This window comes from Notolepis coatsorum (assembly GCF_963971535.1).
Source record: "Notolepis coatsorum genome assembly, chromosome: 14".
NCBI classification, from domain to species: domain Eukaryota; kingdom Metazoa; phylum Chordata; class Actinopteri; order Aulopiformes; family Paralepididae; genus Notolepis; species Notolepis coatsorum.
Genome location: NC_140178.1, coordinates 38831045 through 38839813, shown reverse-complemented (window position 1 = coordinate 38839813; position 8769 = coordinate 38831045). Strand labels below are relative to the sequence as shown.

The 8769-nt window shown below is 43.0% G+C and overlaps 1 protein-coding gene across 1 annotated transcript in view; it reads right to left on the bottom strand.

Annotated features, from left to right (window-relative positions):
- Positions 1–8769, bottom strand: part of LOC311240507 (protein kinase C beta type-like) — a gene marked incomplete at its 5' end in the record, with an annotated part of 391798 nt that overhangs the window by 305078 nt on the left and 77951 nt on the right.

Below are 8769 nucleotides of genomic sequence, written 5' to 3'. Positions count from 1 at the left end.
GATTTTCTTAGCTTTCTAAAGACATCACATCATCTTATAGCCAAAATAAACAAGACATGTCACTGAACTGTGTAAAGAAAAGTGTCCCAGTTTTGTAGCCTTTTTTACTTTACATGCCTATATTAAACATTTAATGTTTTCAGAACTGTGCAAAAAAAAGAAAAAAAAAAGATCAAGTGTCCCATTTCACTTGTTATAATTATTTCCACATTTTAGTGTTCTTCAGTTCTTTTTTTTCATTCAGTGTGAGAAATCCAGTCTCTGTTGAGCTTTAACAAGTCCATCAAAGTCAGGTTGCATGTCTGAGGTGGAGATGCGAAGCACAGCTGCCAGATGTGCATCAGTGAGAGAGGATCTGTACCTGGACTTGGTAAACGTCATGACTGAGAATGTCTGTTCACATATGTAGGTGGATCCAAAGAGAACCAACATCTTCTGAGCATGTCTCCTCATGTTTGGAAAGTTCTCCTCCTTGAGAGCAGAGTAGAACTCTAGCAGTGATGCTGACTTAAAGTGCTATTTCAGTAGTGAATCAGACTGCAGGTCAATGAGTTCAAGCTGAACAACTATCAACACTGCAGGCAAAGGAAGAGGAAACCAGCTGCATTTCATCCTCAACCTTTTTGAAATCTTGAAAACGCCTTGAAAATTCATCATGCAGTGCTCCCAACATGGATGAGTACCTGTGCCGGTGATCAGCTGATGGTTTGACTTCTTTCAGGGTTTTCATGTGTTTGAGATTGTTGCTGCCTAGTTGCCTTGAAATTAATTGCAACTTTGTCATGAAGGCTTTCACATGGCTATGCATTTCATGAGCAAAAATGCCCTTGCCCTGCAGTTGTGTGTTCAGTAGGGATGGGTACCGTTCACATTTGAACCGATACGGTACCGGTACCTGTGAATCGATACCGGTACCCAACGGTACCTTTTTTCTGTACTTTAGTCTCTAAAAATGTAATCTACCTACCTCAGTTGTGGGGGAAAAAAATCCAAACTTCAAATAACCACACTTTCGACCGTTTTCGGCTTGCCCCGACTGCTTTGTTGTTGAATCAAGTGAAATCCTAGGTAAGCGTATATTGTGCGTGTGAACGTTGACATGAAAAGAAAAAAAAGTTTTTTCTAATTATCATGTAATCTTTCGCGGGCCGGTCAGAATACGGCCCGGGCCGTACAATGCCCAGGTCTGAGATAGACAGTACTGCTACATCTATACATTTATGACATACCAGATTTGCAAATACAGTACTGTTTGTGATACAAAAAGAGTCCAGAAAAGAGAGTATATACATTTGACGTAAAAACTGTACATTGGAGGAGGTTGGGTAGGTGGGGGGGGCTGTACATTGGAGGTGGTTGGATGGGTGGGGGGGGGGGGGGGGGGGGGGTTGGGTAGGAGGGGTGGGGGAGGAACGCTGTACAACTGTACAAGCAAAACTGTACATTGGAATATTGACAAAACCATACTTGGTCATTTACTGTACATTGGAGGGGGTTGGGTTAGGACATTTACAGGGGCCAGTTTCGAATTGCAGTCCCCCGTAGGTGTTCTTTGAGAGTGGTTTTGACATTCCTTTACAGTTAGGGCGTTCCACATTGATGTGGCATAATTGCGAAACATGTTAGTCCCTTGTTTGAGCCGAATCTGGGTTTAACATGATTTGTGGAGCTCCCTCTGGTGTTGTGATCGTGGTATTCACTGACCTTTGGGAAGTATTTTGACATGTACATGGGTACCTTGGTCGTGTAGTGTATCTTGTAGACCAGGCCCATTGCAAGTTGCTGTACTCTGTCGTCTACTCTAAGCCATCCAAGGTTGTCAAAGTGGGCAGGGGTGAGGTGGGTTCTAGGAGTAAGGTCAAGCAGTAGTCTGACCAGTTTGTTTTGAGATGTTTGTAATTTTGTTTTTAGCGCCTTTGAGGTGCTTTGGTACCATGAGGTGCAAGCATAGTCGTAGTACCCTTGAATGAGTCTTCAGGGTATTCTTGTTTACCAGAGAGGAGATCCGGTACAAGAATCGAGTTTGTTGGTTGACTTTTTTTATTACATTGGATGCCATTTTGTCACAGGAAAGATTAGCCTCTAGGATGGAACCCAGGTAGGTAATTTCATCTTTCCTTGTGACAATATTGTCACCCACTGTAACTGAGAAGCCGTCGGTCTTGCTGAGTTTGTTATTTGAACCGAAGAGAATGGACTCTGTTTTGCACATGTGTAATGATAGTTTGTTATCAGCAAGCCATATGCAGATTCTGCCTAGTTCCGAGCTGAGGGTTTTTTCAACCTGCAACTTGTTCTTATCAGAGACCAGATGGAGGTATATACGGGTATTATTTAATTACTATACTGTTACAACCAATAACGGTACATATGTGTTAACCTTGAAAATGTGTTTTATTATTTCCTTTACTCGTTTCCATGGTAACTACTACAGTAGCCTGCAATCTTCGACCAATCACAAGAGCACAACTACTTGTTTGTGTCATTCCAGGTCATTTCTCATTTGTTTAATTATCTTCTTTCTTTTCATTGTAGCCATGGATAACACATTCAAAACATGAAAGCTAATAATGAGTCAGGTAATCATGAGTATGTGAGGGATAGTGAATGCTGGACCTTGAAGCCCACCCTGCAGAAGTCCTTGGATGGGTGCTACACCAGAATGATGCGTGTGGTGCTCAACATCAACAGGGATGAGCATGTCACTAATGCAAACTTGTATGGGGGGGTGCTAAGGGTGAGCGAGAAAGTGGCAGTCAGGAGAATGAGGCTGGCAGGTCACTGCCAGAGACATCATGAGATGCCAACCAGCAAACTTGTGCTGTGGGAACCAACACACAGGCATCGATCACGAGGACGTCCCACATTAACCTACGTGGACGTACTCAGGAGAGATGCGGGAACAGAATGCACCGGCGAGCTAGCCAGATGCATGGAGGATCGGGATGACTGGAAGCACCGATGGAGCGCCCGTCCGAGGACGACCTAGATAGATAGATAAATGGTTATAAGGCACAACCTGGAGGCGAAGAATCACCTGACGTGCATAAAGTGCCTTAAAACTGTTAACGCACACTTACAAGCTGATTCTTGCGCTTATACCATAGTAATTTGCCACAGACAGAAGATTTTTATTCACATATATATATTTTTTTTATCCACTTTTTCTCCCCATTTTCTATTTTTCTCCCATCCCAATTTCGTATATCCAATTCTTCCCTCCCCTGTCCTGAACGTTGCTAGACTATGCCTCCCACAGGTCGGTTGTAGTGATGCCTTGCATCACGTGTCCCCTCCCCTCCCATCCTGTCGCATCTTTTCACCGCAGCAGCTCGAACTCTCAGTGGCGAGGAGTAACGCGTGGGAGGCTCACGCTGCCCCCGTCACTTCCTGCTTCCGTCGCACCGGTGTCACCAAACCGACCTGTAGGAGTCGTTCTCCACAACGTCAAATCCCCACCCACCGGCTTTCCCACCCTCTAACACTTGCCAATTGTGTTAGTATGAACGACCGGCCAGCCGGTAGCAACGCCGAGAGCTGGGCTCGAACCCAGCGTCTCCTGCGTTAGAGGCGAGCGCCTTGCCCACTGCGCCAATCAGCTGCCCTACATTTTCTTTTTTTTTTAATCCTCTTTTTCTCCGCTTGATTTTTCAATTTTTCTCCCCATCCCAATTTAGTCGTTATGCCAATTCCCCCCCCTCCCCTACCTGGTTGTTGTGCGCATGTTCCTCCTACTGGTCGGTACAAGGGAACCCTGAAGTCAACCACACGCTTCCTCCGACACATGTGGAGACAGCAGTGGCAACGAGGACTCTCATTGGTGAAGCGTAACGCGTGGGAGGTCACACTGCCTTCACCATTTCCTGCCTTTCGCTGAGCAGGCGCCCAGACCTGACCTGTAATCTGTAATCTGTCCACAACGCCAGATTACCACCCTCGACTTCCCTCCCGCTAACTCAGCCAAACGAGTTAGTATGACGATCGGCCCAAGCCGCAGGAAATGCTGACTCCGGGAGTCGAGACCGCAGCCTCTTGCATTGGTGACGAGCGCAATCTCCGCTACGCCATCCGACCACCCCAATTTATTCACATTTTCAACATTAAACATTAAAATATAAAGAAATATGTTATTTATGCTTTGCTGACAGCTGACTTTCATTATAGTCCCTCTGCGCCACCTTAGCAACTGCCTGACAATAACCACCTGTCACTTGACTGATGCCAGTGACAATGACCCAGAAACTTTATACTAGCAAGTCTTTCTGTCAATAACTTTTCCTGTAAACAGTGAATATGATCTGACGGTATTTTTCACAAAAAGGCTGGCTTGCTTGCCAGACATCTCATCACAAATCAATAACTTTTTTTACATTAAATATGCATGGTCAATCGTAGCCTCAAGTACAGCCATTGTTGCGAGTTGAATTGCGAGGACGGAATGTGACATGATATGAAAGGATTAGGCAAATCCAATAATGAATTGCCTCTATACAAATCTGCTTTTCTAGCTCTATCTTGATATCCTCTGTTTTGATGTCCCCATAGCTCCCCTCACCTGCAGAGTAAGATAAAATAATCCTTTATCGATCCCCTTGGGGAAAGGCAGGCGCCATAGAAGCATGGGGGGGGGGAAGGACGGTACAGGTAGGCCTCTGGGCAGGGTAATAGAAGAAAGACATAAATATAGGCAATCAAATGGAATCTGAATATCAAAATATGAGAAAAATAAACAGTGTAAACAAAGGTGTCATAATATACATTACAATAAATATACCTTTCTAGTCTTCAGGTATAAGGTTACTTATAGTCAGAGATAGGCTGTATAGCACCAAAACGGTTTTAAATAGGCCAATAAGGTTCTCCTCAAGGCAAAGAAAGTGGCCTATGACATATATTTTCACCTTGAATCTGTGCTAAAGGCTGCTCAACCTGATTTATTGTGAGTGATGCAACCACAGCCCTTATTTCCCCAAACTGTACACACACAAACATACACATTCCCATTTTCTTACTGTGTAGCCTACTGTGTGTAACTGTGGCGATTCTTTTTGCATTGGTAAAATTAGACACTTAAACTTCAGAGTGCATATCTTTAAATATGTACAAAAGAGGAACCAGCGGCTGGGTGGCACAGCGGACATTGTGCTCGTCACCAACGCAAGAGACATTGCCTCCGGCTTGAGCCAGTCGTCATACTAACTCAATTGGCAGAGTTAGCGGGTGGAAGTCGATGGGTGGTAATCTGGACGTTGTGGACAACGACTCCTACAGGTCGGTTGGGGACGCCTGCACAGCAGAGATAGGAAATGGCGGGGGTAGTGTGAGCCTCCCACACGTTACACCTCGCCAATGAGAGTCCACGCTGGCAGGTGAAAAGATGTGACAGGCTGCCTCCTTGTGTATCGGAGGGGACACGTGATGCAAGGCTTCTATCAAATCTCTGCCAATTGAGTTAGTATGACGGCTGGCCCAAGCCGGAGGCAACGCCGACAGCCAGAGTCGAACCCAGTGTCTCTTGCATTGGTGACGAGCGCAATGTCCGCTGCGCCACCCAGCCGCCGAGTGCAATTTTTTTTGTTAATAAATGTGTGTGCAGTTACCTCTCATTTCAAAATGCCAGATATAAGCCAGATTAATCGGCCAGACCAATTAATCGGCCTATCACTACTGCTGTCAGTACTATTCAACTGCCATAAATCAGAACAATTATCCAAGCTAATAGTTTATGAACCACTTGTTTGTGAATTATTGTCTTCAAGCAATAATCTCGGCAATCAAGACGAATCATTTAGCAGTAAAGCATCTAAACATTATATTCTAGGAAAAACATGAAGATGATGACTGAAACTGTGGTTTTCACCTGATTGATTGATTGATTGATTGATTGATTGATTGATTGATTGATTGATTGAAAATGTTATTAACAGATTGCAGAATGGGTACAATACAGTACGGCTCAATACACACAATTGTTAAGGGGATGCAGACCAGAGAAAGACTTTCGTCTTGTTTACATCAGGGTCCCCCATTTTCAATTCATCATATCTAGTTTTATCAGATAAGATAAGACAAGATAAGATAAACCTTTATTCATGCACATAGGGAAATTCAGACGTCATAGCAGCAACAGCAATGGCAATTAAGAGAGAAGGAGAGGAGAGGTATGGATCCAAACAAACCAGGATAATAAGAATAAAAATAAGAATAAAAATAAAGATCTTAAAATCGTACTTTATTCTAGTAAAGCAACATTTCTATAAATACAAGATAAACCAAGAGTGGAATTCCCCTTTAACCAGGGCAGCCTAGGACAACCAGTAGCCAAAAGGCAGCTGAGGCGGTCTCCAGTACTGACAGGAGGGTGTATTCCGTTTCCATAGCAACTGAAAGGCTGTTATAACATCTATGTTGCGGTGCCTACCATCTCTGCCGAAGTGGCCTTGAGCAAGGTAGGCACTGCAGGCACGCTGACCTCTCTGAATACATGCATGTGTGTGGGGGACTGTGTGCAAGCTACAGTATGTCTAACTAGAGATAGATAGACGTTCTTTATTGTCCACAAGGGAAATTCATTTTGCTCCGGTCAGTACACTACATACAGACAATGAATCAATAGAATTAAGTCAATAACACCACTGCAAAAAGAATCGCCACGGTAAAACACAATAGGCTACACACTGGAGGTATTATAAAATAAAACATTTAAAAGAAACATAATGCTCATTCTGGGAAAGTGTGTGTGTGTATGTAGGGATGTGCAGAAAGACTGTGTTTAAACTGTGTATTATTACACTGCTATTACTGTACATCCTGACACTTTTCTTCTTCAGCCTTTGCTCCCACTACATTTTCACAATACCTCCAACACTTGTTTAATATATTTGTATTAGATGTGTTAGGTGTGTGTGCTATTCTAGTCCTCTTTGCATGCATGAGAAAGCATCAAGCCAAATTCCTTGTAGGCTATGTGTTTACTTGTGTTGGGTGACAGTATACTCATTGTGGAAACGGATTTCAGTTGGTTTGTAGGAACAAAATGACACATTTGGGGGAGAATACGTAACTCTGGCTCCTGCCACTTCAGTGTGTACCGGCTCGCTAGACAAACCAGTCCCATGTCCCACACACTGGCTCCCATGGCGATGTGTGTGAACTATAAGCTACAACTGAGTGTACTGGCTGCAACATATTCAACTGTGTTTCTATTTTGAGCAAGTCCACGTTGTTTTCAGTGTATACTGCCCCCTTTATTCTGATTGTGATTCTGAAAAACTCATTTCAATTGCCTTGTGTAAACTGACAATAAGCAGCCAAGTTAATCTTCTTCTCGACCTTTTGTCCTCACAAGGGCCAGCCAAAATGTCCTCACAGTAAAGGTGGATTGTCAAGAGTGGGTCCTCACAAATGTGACTATACACACATGCACACACACTAACAGAAGTCATCTGGCAGTGAGTGACCTAGATGTGCTTTGATTTGGCTTCAGGACAGATAACACTATGTTCACTCTACCCAGGCCACGTCAATGGTGGGCCTGCTGGCCTCCGTAAAATAGACTACATACACTACCGGCTCATAGCTACAGTCATTTACCTTTGTGACATAGAATATGGTCCGTTTTCACCCATAAACCGTTTGAAACTGAAAGCACATGGCTGTAAGGTAAAAGTAACCCTGGTCTGAATTTCACCAAGCTGCCACAGCATCAATTTGGGAAAAGAGCCTGATAGTCTGATACTATTTTGGGCCATGGTCACTTGACATCTCCATGGCAACTATGTACTGTACTGTAACAATGGAGTTAAGATGTGCGGGGCAGGAGAGATGTGTTCTGTGTGGTTTTCACATAATAAAAAGAGTAGGCCTATTGATCTTGGAAAACCGATCAAGTCACATGACAAATGAATTTAGCTATGACTTAACAAGTAGATAAATTATTGGACTTCTCAAGGAGGAAGGAGGGCATGTAAAATGTACATTTCCTCGATGCTTCTTCCCTCAAATCCTACATCTAAGATACTCAATATTGTGGGCTAACTCACCTTTGTGGTAAACCTGTCTCAGATATCTTTCTAAGATATATCATACATAATGTTTACTTCATTGATACAAGCTCTTATCTTTTCACTTTTCTTTTTCTACAAGTAGGCCTAAACATTCCATTTTTAATTTGGTTCTTTAAATGTTTTACACAGGCAAGGGAAACACTAAATAGAACATAATAGAATAAAACAGAAAATAATACTCTTTGAAATAGTATACAACAAATACAGCAGAATACATTGTGCTGCGACTTTAAATGCAGCCATCAGGGTGAGTCTCAGAGAGAAGCTCAGGGTACAGCTCTCAGTGGAGGAGAAAATTGTATTATAATAATAGGCTTCATAAGGCCTATCGGATGAATACTGGATTTATTGGCTGGGAGGTGGCCAAACATCCATAATGAGGGTCAGCCTAGTGGCCCGAGGCCACTAGTAATTATTATTGACTCAGGCATGGTGTAAAGTGACCCCCCCCCCATAGCCTGAATTTGAATGAGAGTTTAGTGTTATGGTTATGGAAGTCAATTAATCCCACTGGTGATATTAAATCCTCAAAGACACAATCTGGAATTTATTTGACCATCTACATTTTGGGTATAATACCTATTTGTATATTTTGTTGAGGAGTTTGATTTGTAGATGTAAATTAAGCTTTTGGGTATTTTTTTCTTTTAGCACAACAAACCTCTAGCAGCCTCAAAATACTTTAGCTTTTATACATAGCCTA